At 44.8% G+C, this 12744-nt stretch overlaps 1 long non-coding RNA gene across 1 annotated transcript; it reads left to right on the top strand.

The window, feature by feature from the left end:
- Window positions 1–286: 286 nt before the first annotated feature.
- LOC144767940 (uncharacterized) lies at window positions 287–11694 on the top strand. Its single transcript, XR_013598388.1, has 2 exons — window positions 287–331; window positions 7187–11694. It is a non-coding gene; the product is annotated as an uncharacterized LOC144767940 (long non-coding RNA).
- The last annotated feature ends 1050 nt before the right edge of the window (window positions 11695–12744 follow it).

The raw sequence follows: 12744 nt of genomic DNA, 5'->3' as shown, positions 1-12744 counted from the left end.
AGCCTATGATCAAGGACCGTAGGAGATTCCATTCCACTGTTCATCCACTCACTGAAATCTCACCTATTCAGTGACGTGATATACAAGCCTTCTTTCATTTACTTCAAGAATACAATACCATAACATAACAATAACATATTATAAGAGAAACGATATAGCAAATAGAACGGAGGAAACAAGCAAAATAAATGCCACAGAACAAAAGTCCGTGCAAAGACTGTCCCTCTCAATACAATCCAGGTATGTATCTTCTAAAGGCGTCTTAATACTGTCTCTTTACCTTGCAGGCATTAAAACATGGAGATCAGACAACATATGGGCACCTGCAAAGGTAAGAAATGGGAAACGTCACATTCTTCACCTCACTGCAATATCTGTACTACCTTCAGCCACATAGAAAAGCAATAAAAATGCCCAGTATCCCACAAATGGAAAGAATGACTGAGGAGATAGAACACTCTTGGGGGGTGGATCTATTATTTTTAGCACAGCACAACAGACCAATCAAAGTATGAATTTAAAATGGCCTACTACTGCTGTCCTCCTCCGCACCGACGCTCTTAAAGTCTGCCTAGTGCACCACACAACCTTTGCACTATGGTGCAATGATGTGTGCATGCTCCTTTGCATAAGATGTATACTGGAAGCCTACCCTTCCAGTAAAACATTCTGGCCTAGATTTACTGACAGTTGAGGCAGTGCAGCATGGCACGTTGCTGAGCTGTGTTAGTAAACAGGAGAAAGCTGAACTACACCAGAAGAGGCCGAATACCGAATTCAGGTGTGCATGCACATGTGTGCATGCACACCTAGCCATGTAACAGACAGACATGTCTGTGTGCCACATGGCGCACATGCCTATTTGTGGGGTGCCAGAGGGTGTCAAAGTGACACCCCCTGCACCCTTGCAGAATTCGGTATTTACAGCCCATAGGAATCAATAGGAAATATTGATTCGGTATTTACTGAATCGGTAAATACCAAATATTAACAATTCGGTATTTCCACATCTGGAAATACCTACATCTCCCCCCTTCATATTTACCGACTCTTAAATACCGAATCGGTAAAATTCGGTATTTAGGAGTCGGTAAATATGAATTACCTACATCTTGCCCTTTATGTTTACATGCACCACATTTTTTAGTGTTAGCTAACTTTAAAATGTGATGTTTTGCTTACTTTAATGCACTCAAAGGATAGCAGGAGGTAAAATCTGAGATGTACAGTTAAAGAATGAAAGATATCAGAAACCAAGAGAATAAAACTCTATCTGTGAATAATTTATTTTTTTGGGGAGCAAATTGAATTGACCTTTGCTGAGTGTGTGTTGTGCACACTGTGACAGTGTGGAAGTTTACATAGAAATCTGTGCTTTTTTAGTGTTATGCAAGTATTGCGACATTATAAGCAACTCTGAGGTATACATCTGTAGTTTAAAACCTGTAAAAAAGTTGCACACAGGTGGACTGATAACAATCCATGAACAATGCATACTGCAGGCTTGTTTTAGGAACACCTCTGGCAGATTGGAAATCCCTTCTTTTATTAGGCCAAACCTCAGAAAGGGCGGTTTGCATATAGGGTGTGATGTTATTATCAGAACCTCAAGATATCTGAGCAGCACCCTGGAGAATGTGAGAAATAGGCCCATACATTGGAAATATTCCACACTCATTGTGTACCTTTACCGATAATTTTGCCTGATGGTATCTTATTTCCTAAATGCAATTTGATGAGGTCAAAACTCGCAAAAGAGCAGTGATGAACACACAGCATCAGGAACAGCTTCTTGTGTGGCACTTATTTTAACATCAGACACAGGGAAATGAGCGCCATGATTATTTGTCATTTAGGCATCCAGGCCCGGATTATCCAGGTTTTGCATCGCCCTTGCACTACGCAAGGGGATGCAGGTTGCCTTAAATCCCAGAATGAGATGTACCATATCACTCCAGGCCACCATGCATGGTCCTGCATGGCGTGGTAATCTGGAGAAATGCAAGACATCGCAAGTCACTGCCTTGTATCGTGGTAAGGCGTTGTCGTGCACTTCCCATTAATCCATAGGATCTGGCGTTGCCGTGTACTTCCTACTGATCCATTGGATCTGTGCATTTTCTGGACAACATAAACTAGGGCCTTGATTCCGAACAACCCAACCGGATATGTTGGCTTATCGACCAGCTAGCTCACAGTGCCACTGTAACCCCCCTAACCAACCAGGGAACAAATGGTTTCCAGCAACCACTGAACATGACAACCCTGACCCCTCAGGGATCAAGGTAACAGATCAGAACCTTTCGCTCAGACACTCATGCTCACTTGTTCTAAGAGAAGTATACAGAGAATTCACAGTGGGACCTCTTCACTTCTATGTCCACATATTGAAAGTATTCATCTGGTGCCTCATCTTCAATGTAAGTGTGAAACTACTTGGTGGGTGCGTCTACAGCTGAGAATGAAACCCAAGAATAAAATACCTCTGTCCTGAATGCTTTGTGTGTCTCAACCACGAAGGTAACATATCCACCCGTTGCTGGGAGGCCATGTTATAATAGTTTCATAGTAACTTCTGTCTGCAAATGTTCTGAAATATTTAGAGTAGCTGATTGTAATTCAACTTCCTCTCCCTGATCGGCTATTGTAAAAATAAAAAATAAATAACAGTTTTTTATTAAATTAATTTATTGAGATCTTATTTGTACAATATGGGAATATTTTTCATCCATTAAGCTTGATAAAACCTACAGCCAATACATAGGACCTACCTACTCAGCTGAGGCGGATTCCCTCTTTCCACTATGGACGCCTCCGGTTTAATGTGAGTAGGGGTCTCAACTGATTGCCCATTAAATAAGTGCCTAACCAGCGTTGGCGGTGCCATGTTGTGTAGTTCCTACTAATCGATAGGACCTGCGCATATTTGGACAATATAAACTAAGGTCTGATTTCAGACATCCTCGCAGGATATGTTGGCCTATAGACCACCTAGGTCACTGTGTCACTGTAAGCCCCCCTAACCTACCAGGGAGCGAACAGTTTCCAGCAACCACTGAACATGACAACTCTGACCCCTCAGGGATCGTGGAAACAGTACAGAACACTTCTCAGTCACTCATGCTCACCTGCTCTCAGAGAAGTATACAAAGAATACACAGTGGTACGTTTTCATGAATTTATTGAACCAACGTTATTCTTCAATAGAATACTTGGTTCTGCAATGATTAATAGACAGAAGCAGATACATGTGTCTACAAGCACCAAAAGCGTGAATAGTAGATATAGTTCTACCATGGTGGCAAAGCAATGTATAAGGACAGGCCTATAAACCAGGCAGTAATTGAGCATACTCCTACGATGCAAACTATAACGAGAGTTTGTGTAGGTGTTGAGCCAAGAAGTGTGGCTCACTGGTTAGAGGAGGCAGACCTGGAAGCAGAGGTCAGCCTGGGACCAGGGTTCAATTCCCGGCTCGGCGGGGTCTTGAGTCCTAAAATGTCCATGGACTCGACAATTCTTGCTCTGGTGCCTACTCGATTCACGGGTTCACACTCTGCGACTCTGGGCAATAGCTTGCTTAATCTCCACAACGGCCCCTCGCGGCGGGATGCCTGGCTTTCACCTTGCGGATACCCTGCCGGGGTTATCTCACAGGGGAATACCAGGACGGGTTCCCTAATAAAGCGCTTAGAAACCGCTTGGTGATTTGCGCTATATAAATTCCTGTACAAGAATACGTCCAAGGGATGATCCAACCCCATTACCTGATGGGATAGAATTAAGGACCCCATCTTAGTCACAAATTGGCCACCCCTCACACGATGTCAGACCACTGCGTAGTGATTTCTCAGCATGCAAGCACCCTCGGGGACAGCGGTAGTGTCTAATCTATCTTGATAATCTTCTTTTATAATTGAAAGCCGCCTTGTGATGGATCTATAGATAGCCCTGTCATCCCGAGGATGAAGATAGAGAGACCTTTGTACATAGTGCAAAAGGAGACCTTGTACATGATGTTCAAGGCATCGTGATAATGTTGTTTGTGAGGAGAATGTAAGAAATAAGCTGCTTTGCCACATGAGCCTAACTCGGGAATATAACAGCGTTACGTGGATGGTTCTCACGCATCCACCTAAGGATTTTGCCTCATTCCCAGAGTTAAGAAGACTGGTAAACGTAGGAATGCATCAAAACACTTCTCCTTCACAGGGGAGGTGCAACGAGGAGAAATATCTTAATTTCTACTCATTGTTTCCTCTTTCTAAGAATGCTGCATTCTGCAATACACTTAGAAAGGGGTAATAAGCCTTTGTGCTTTCTACACAAAAAAACAATCCTACCTGCAACAGAGGCGTCCCTGCACCACGGTGCTATCGTGCCTGCTTCGGTGCTAGGATGCACCGAGTGCGCCAGTCCAAGCAGAGGACAGGATTGTGCCATAATTTGAGCGATATGGTGCATTCCTGCCCTCTCAATATTCACGCAGCACAGCAAGTTGTATTTCTCCGTTGTGTGAAAAAATGATAAATCCAAGAGCTTCAAGTGCACATAAATGATTTGCTGATGCTGAAAAGTAATGCTTTAGGGTATCGTGGCAGATACTCAAGTATCTAAATGTTCAATGTCTTCCCTCTCAGAATAATCTCGAAAACCTATGCATTACTAGCTAATTGTATTGAAAAACTCTTGGTCTGACTTAGATGCTGGTGGACGGGTTACTCTATCACAACGGTGGCGGATACCCGGTCCACCGATATATAAATCCTATAGGATATAGCAGAATTTTTATTTCAGTGGACGGGATATCCAAATCAAGCCCCATATTGTAAAATTCATGATCTGATCCCGTTTTCTCCAAATAATTGGTAAAGGAGGGTTGACCTCTGCCCCTTTTCCTGAAAGGAGCCTTGCTCATTTTCACTTCAAAAGATGTGATTGGTATTTTTGCCCTAAGTGCCTCAACATGAATCACCTTTTGGCATCACCAGTTTTCAGAGAGAATGAAACCAATGTATATCGAGGTCCCTTAATTTTCCCAGGATCACAAATATTGGTGAACTGGTAGCTGGAATTAGAACCCAGTCCACTTAGCTCTGAGGTCATGCCATGGAACAGTGTTTCTGCTCCAGTTCAGTGTCTCACCAAGTACACTTTTGTTCTGTATATTAACAATACAGCGCAAAGAAAAGAAGGAAATCCAGATTTATTTAAGCGATGAAAGTAGTGAAGATGACAACACCAAGAGATGCCTCAAGTTGGCCGATGCTGTATATCAATAGTTAGTCAGTGAGTTTACTCTTCACGTCTTGTTGAATGGAATGCACGTCCATCGGCAACTCACTAAAGACTCTTCTCAAGGGATGAACGCAGTGGCGGCTTGCCGCGGGAATTCTGCAGGGAGGTGAGGCAGGGTAGGGAAGGGGCAAGGTGGGGGGTAGTGGACTCGGACCTACGACAGACAAGACTCTGAGTAAGGCTACTCTGAGTTCTGTTTGTCGTAAGTCCGAGTCCAATACCCCCCACCCTGCCCCTCCCCCGCTATGCGCTCCGCAGCACTCCCTCGGCAAGCTGCCACAGGCTGCACTGATTCAAGTTATGTGATGCCAGGGACACTGACAGTTTCCCCCACAACACCCATTGTTTATATTAATAGCACAGGAAACTGCTTCGAGTATGCCTCTCTACATGTTGGTCTCTTTGAAAGTCTTTGTCACACTTATGACTATTGACTCATCAGGCTTTGGCTGCAGTGGTTAGGTACATGAACATGGAAGGTGGGGCCTGGGTGGCAGTGTGAGGGCATGGGGACCCTCAGGGTTCCTTGCAAGGCCTCCACCCCCTCTGGTAAACCAATTACTACCGTGGGGAAAATATTCTTTAATCAATATTTAGGATACGATCATATGCATGTGTTGAGTATAAAGCGTATAGGGTATATGCAGTTTCCCTAGAGGAGTGGTTAACTTACATCACAAACTGATAGTAAAGGCTAAAAAGGATCTGCCCCTAGCATCTGTAGCAGGAATGTGGAATTTGAGGATGGAAGCTAAACTCGCATAGGGTGGTCTTCATAAATCGACATCACTTTCCCAAAAGGGAGCACTGCCGGGGGACCAGCTGTGTGGTCTTCCTAGACAAGAACAGGATGACTGCATACAAGATCAGTAGCTGATGGAAGCAGGAAAATGCAACTGCTTCAGGCTGCTTCCCAAGAGGAAAACAGAGAATTTAAAATCCGCCCGCCATCCTCATGGTAAAAGGGACTGCCCGCCATAAGGGCGGGGGTCCCGTGGGGGCAATTAGGATGCGCCGGCCAAAGTGGCGGGCGCATCCTGCATTCCTGGCATTGTGTTCAGCGGTGCACTCAGCACCGCCCTCCACAATGCCAGGAAGGCATGTTGTGCACTTCCATGCACAACATGGCAGGCACCGCGCGGTTCCTGTCATGTTGTGCACGGAACTGCTGGGGGGTACCATAGGGACCCCCATGTGCACCCCCCACCCTTCAGAGTCCCTGGGGGCCAGCAACGGGCCCCCGCAAGCCTTTACCGCATGCCTTTCTGTGGTGGCATTGGCAACTGTGTTGAAAATTGTAGCGGAGAAGCACGCAAAGCCATCACCAAGTAAGGATCCTGGCGGGCACAGGTTTTGTTATCATTATTATACCCTCTAAGGTCCTTACCCTAAAATGAAGGGAAATATAGACACCTTCAGGAGTTTTATTCAGCATGAGATCCCATTAAAATCTGACAAAATAAAAATATGCACATAGCGGATGTAGCACTAAAACATTAAAATCATTGAGCACACTCAGCTTACAGAGTCTCCTCAAACTCCAGGGAAAGAAGAATGTTGCCTGGAGAACAAGCAGTCTAATTACAGGAGTACTGAAAACCACACTCTGGTCATGTCGAGTCTGAAGACATGGAACGGTGTCTCTAATGTCTACTCTTCCCCTCGCTTCCACTCAGCCTACAGGACACAAAGTTAAGAATTTAAGAAAATACATTTAAAACCTTGCTGTCACATGGTGTTTAAAATGTAGCTGGGCCTCCCTGTAACAATATGGTTAATTAATTGCTTAAAAAACATATGCACCCTATAATGTTGTTCTAAGCTCCTGAATAACCCCAAAAGTAGGCTGAGAAGTGTCTTCATGCTCTCTTTTGTTTCTTCCTCACAGGCCCCAGAACTGAATTCAGCGTTTGCGCAGCTGACCCTATCTGATGAACCGAATACCTCCTATGGCTGATGCCATGAATGACTCTCTGTGATACACTGACTACCTCCTCTGGCTGATACTATGCACAACCCTCTCTAAAACGTTGAATATCTCCGACGGCTGATACTATGCACAACCCTCTCTAAAACGTTGAATATCTCCTACGGCTGATACTATGCACGACCCTGTCTGATACATGGAATATCTCCTACGGCTGATACTATGCACAACCCTCTCTAACACGTTGAATATCTCCTACGGCTGATACTATGCACAACCCTCTCTAATACGTTGAATATCTCCTACGGCTGATACTATGCAAGACCCTGTCTGATACGTTGAATACCTCTTACTGCTCTGTACGGCCCTCTCTGAGATATTGAATACCTCCCACTGCTAATACTATATATGACCCTCTCTGATACATTGAATTCCTCCTACCACTGATACTATGCACAGCCCTCTCTTATTCACTGAATACTTCCTACCGCTGATATTATTTACAACCCTCACTGATACATTGAATAGATGTTGTTATGTTATGTTAAAAGGGATTTGTAGAGCCCTCGTTCACCGGTTGGTTTCTTGGCGCTAGTGAGGCAGAGGGATCACTAAACTCAACAGATTAATTATATGAGCATGAGAATAGTTTTTAGGGATTTTCTGAATTTGATAAGGTTAGTGCTCAGTCTGATTTCTAGTGGAATGGAGTTCCATAGTCGAGAGGCAAGGGTTGCAAACCTGCAGCCCCCTTGTCGCTACAGTTTGAAAACGGGAACTGTGAGAAGGTGGAGGTGGGCAGAACAAAGGTTGCGTGAGGGTGTGTAACAGGAGTTGCGATCAGTGATGAATTTGGGACTGTGGCTGTTTAAGGATTTGAACACCATACGGGCGATTTTGAAGGCACACCGCTGGGGGATCAGTAGCCAATGCAGTTTTTTTAAGAGGGGGGAGGCGTGTTGCTGTCTGGGTTGTTGGTAGACAAGTCTGGCCGCTTGATTTTGCACTAATTGTAGACGTTTGGCAAGTCCTAATGGGAGTCCCAGAAAGGTAGCATTAGCTTAATCAAGCCGGGATAAGACTAGGGCAATTACGACATGGATCGGTGCATTTTGGGATAAAAGCCTGCTAATTTCCCTGATCTTGTGTAATTGCAGGAAACATGTGGAAATCACTGTGCCTATGTGGGCTTTAAGGGACTGATTGTTGCTTATGGTGACCCCCAGACTTTTTACTGAGGTAGCGGGAATAGGGGGGGGGACCTAGGTTGATAGGCCAGTAGTGTGGGCCCCAGTGGTTTCGTGCCGCACCTATCAGAATGAGTTCAGTTTTACTGGGGTTCAGTTTTAAATGGTTGTGATTCATCCTTGAGCGGATGAAGGTCATAGTGTCTTTGAAGTCAGAGATTGACTGGGGTGAACTGTCAATATGGAATAGGAGTTGGAGATCGTCGGTGTAATTGAACGTGGTGATTCCTCTCTCCTTAAGGGCACTTATTAGTGAGTGAAGGTAGATGTTGAACAAGTGGGGGAAAGGGACGAGCCCTGTGGGACCCCACAAGTAGTTGTTACCTTGGGGGCGGTGAACGGGCCAGAACGATGTGCCTGCGAGCAGCTATTCAAGAAGGATTTGATCCAGCAGAGCGCTGGCTCTCTGATGCCAGCATCTTCAACCCTGTCGGCCAGGATCCCATGGTCGACCGTATCGAAGGCCGCCGAGAGGTCGAGCAATACCAGGGCCTGTGGTGTGCTAGTATCTGCTTTTTCAAGTAGTACTGTGTCGAGTACAGCTACTATCACAGTTTCGGTTGAGTGTGCTGGGCGAAAGCCAGCTTGACTGGATTCGAGGAATCCTGTCTGTTCCAGAAAATTAGATAGACATCTGGCCACATGGGATTCCAGTATCTTGGCCATAAAAGGGAGCAGAGAAATGGGACGATAGTTGACCGGCAGTTGTGGGTCAGCGGCAGGTTTTTTGAGAAGAGGGACTACAATGGCTTCCTTAAACACGTTGGGTACACAGCCTTGAACCAGGGAGTGGTTGAGGAGGGCAAGAGCTGGGTCTGGGAAAGCTGAGAAAGCTGTTCTAAGGAGATAAGGGGGGCAGTAATCCCGAGGGGAGCCAGATTTAACCTTGGCCAGTAATTGGCGCAGGGTTGTAGTGTCAATTGGGGTAAATTGGTCGGTAGTTTGGGGGTTCCTAATGGTAGGTGAGCCATTATTGTTTGACGAGGGAGCGATGCTTGCTTTGATGATATTTATTTTGTCAATGAAATAGGTGTTTAGAGAGTTGCAGAAGGCTTGAGAGGGTTTTGGTTTGTTTAATACTCTCTCTGGGTTTGATAGCTCATCTACAATCGAGAATATTTATTTGGATTGGTTACTGGCGTTAAGGATGCGAGATGAGAAATAGGTTGCTTTTGCAGTGGTAATGGCTTTTTTGTATTCTTTCATGGCTCTGACATAGTTGTCCTTTCCTTCTAATGAATAGTTCTGCCTCCATTTCCTCTCTATTTGGCGCAGAGTGCATTTTTGAGATTTAAGTTCGGGTGAGAATCACCTCTGAGCCTCGTGCCAGCAGATGAGTCTGATTTGTTTGGAGGGGGGCATGGGTATTGCTTGCTGCTTGAAGCCAGTTAGAGGAGGACTCCTCATGGTGGTCAATATCTTCGATTGGGGTTGGGTGCGGTGTTTTCTAGGGTATTGATAAAATCATTGTTGTCTATGGTGTTCCATTTCCTATCTGTGATCCATATTTGGTCAAGGATGTGGCCTTTTATGTGGTTGGGGGAAGAGATTTGTTGGGTGAGGTTCTGAAATTTGAGTGATTCGGTCAATTCACTTGAGTGTGGTCCTTCTTGGGGGTCATTAGCCCAGTAGTTAAAGTCCCCTGATAACAGAATGTTTATGTGGTCGGTGACTAGGGGGGCTAATTGTTCTCTCAAGGAGTGGGGAAACAGGGCATATGTGGGGGGGGCTGTAAATGAGTATACAGATGATAGGAGCTGACTTAGATTCAAGTTTGAGCACTGTGTTTTCTGTGGCGGGTAGGTTGAGTGGAGTAAGGGCAGAAAAGTTCATTTTTTTGTGAATGATTGCTGCCACTCAGCCGCCAGGCTTTCCCATAGAGCGGTTAGTTTGCAAGATGTAATATTCATTAGGAAGTGCAGCTATAATGTCGGTGTAGATTCTGTGGTTAACCAGGTTTACCAGGTTAACCAGGTTTCCGAAAGGAAAAGAATATCCGGTCTATCCGTATCGTGGAGGTCAAAGATTTCAATTTGTTGCTTTACTAAGGAGCGTGTGTTAAGATAGCATATTGACAGTTCTACATGTTCTGTGCTTACTTGTTTTAGTTGTTGGCTTAGTTTGTGGGGCAGCTTGACCACAGGGAAGGCAATTCTTTTATGATAGATATTGTGTGTTTGCAGTCAGGTTGACAAGGTGCTTGCAGCTGCAGAAGATTCAGAGTTCATTGCTCTCAGTTCCTGGGAGGAGCATTTAAGTATTTGGGCAGAGTGCCTGGGCCCGGCTGGGCGTGGACGGGCATAGACGGGCTTGCCTTTGGCGCGCCTGCTGCGCGTGTCCGCTGTGCTCCCACTTTGCGGCTGGCATTTGTGGTTGCCTCGGCCCCTCCCATAGGTCACGTGATCAGGACCCGGGAGGAGGCCGGAAGGTTGCTCGGCGCTCTAGTCGGCAGAGCAGCCTCAGGGGGTGAGTGTGCGCAGCGCGATCGTGAGTTTTATAATCAAAGTGGTGCCCGTTTTTATTTCTAAAAAGCAATTCCTCAAGTTAATTTCCAATTTTAACATACAGATGAGCAAAATCACTTCAATTTCGGCGCGCGATATAAGTGCTCTGATCGGGGCGGCCTCTGTTCTCGATCCTACTGCTGATACTCTGTACGACCCTCTCTGATACATTGAACACCCCTGATGTGTATTTCTTAAAGGTAATATGCTGCCTTTGCTTCAACAGGCTTGCTTTTTATATACATTTATTTCAGAAAATGTCAATACATGTTTTATTATTCTGTTCTTCTGCTGGGAATTTATACAGAACTTTTCCTACCAGGTAAAAAAAATGGTGCAGTCTTAGCTCTGTGGTTGGATAAATCTTATCATAAAAACCAAAATTTGTCATTCTGAAAACAGAGAGGACACATTCACAACATGCAAAGGTTCTGAGACGAGAAAGAGCTCTGCTGCCTGAGATGTAAAGCAACTACTTACGTATGCCAGGGATGGGGTCCCCCACAAATCCCACCAATTTTTAATATATCACTGCGCTTCTATAGTGAGGGTAGGTTTAGGCGCAAATGTCTTCCAATATGACAGGCCTTTTCATTGTGTACAGTTTGTTAATTATGCTAAAGACATTTTATACTTGCGTATGTCTTTTAATTGCAGAGCAGCTATTGCAAAATAGAGCACAATAGTTATAATAGTTATAATAAATATAGTAAGCTTGCCTCTTGTCTCTTTTCTTTGCATTGTGGATACTTATGAGTGAGCTAACGAAAGGTGATTGCCTGCTTCCGGATGCCTGTAAGGGTCTAGAGTGTGTGTTCTGGGGCGCTAACTTACCTGTTACTCTGTAAAGGTTGGGAGGGCAGGTGCGGCACTATGAGCTAGTCTTGATTTGGGTCTCAGGACAGTAATACTGTTGTTTGCTCAACAACTTCTTTCCTTCCTTCCTGCATCTTAAAGCTTAGATGTGAGGAGCATGCCTTGACTTGATCCCTATCCTTGTCTTCAGAAGTTCTAATCTGGACCTGGGGCTGAAGAACGGCTTAGCTTTCAATCACACATGTGTGCTTTGCTGTTCAATAACACACATGTAAGTGATTCTACGGAGATGTTCAGCTAGTGGCCCTGGGTGTTAGTTCCATGTTCTACAAGGCTCTGCTGAGACTGAAGGCAGTCTTTCCTGAACCACAGTATCTAACACTGCTGCTGTCAGGAAAGGTATATCCTAGAAGAAGGGGACATGGGAGAGGGAGAAGAGAAACACAGCTAACTTCTCTAGGAGACTTTTCTCAATGTACAGAAAGTAGACAGGGGGGGTTGTCTGACAGAATATTGAAGCTCAGTAATATCCTGAAGAAGGGGAAATTACATTCATATCATCTAGTGTTTTTTATTGTGCTATTATCCTGACCAATCCAGAGTGTTGTTTGTTTCCTACATGGCCCATTGTCATTTTGCCTATGTTAGCTTAGTTGTACACATAGTAGGCCACATTTCCTTTGCACCAATTACTACATAACACACTTGCTTTTGTGCCACATCGAATTTTCACACAGACCCTGCATATGTTTTTGTGCTCTATTCTTTTCCTGGGATTTAGTCTGAACACACTAGACAAGGTTAAACAACAATGCCCCTTGTTATTCTCACTGGTCAGACATTAGCACTTAGACATAACAAGAGCACGCAGCTGCTGTTTGTGAGCACACATGCCTTGTCTTATAACTGAACTGAGGACATGGATTGTGATAAAATCACACACTGAATGAAG

Source organism: Lissotriton helveticus, chromosome 7 (assembly GCF_964261635.1).
Source record: "Lissotriton helveticus chromosome 7, aLisHel1.1, whole genome shotgun sequence".
Lineage (NCBI taxonomy): Eukaryota > Metazoa > Chordata > Amphibia > Caudata > Salamandridae > Lissotriton > Lissotriton helveticus.
This window is presented reverse-complemented; position numbering and strand designations above follow the sequence as displayed.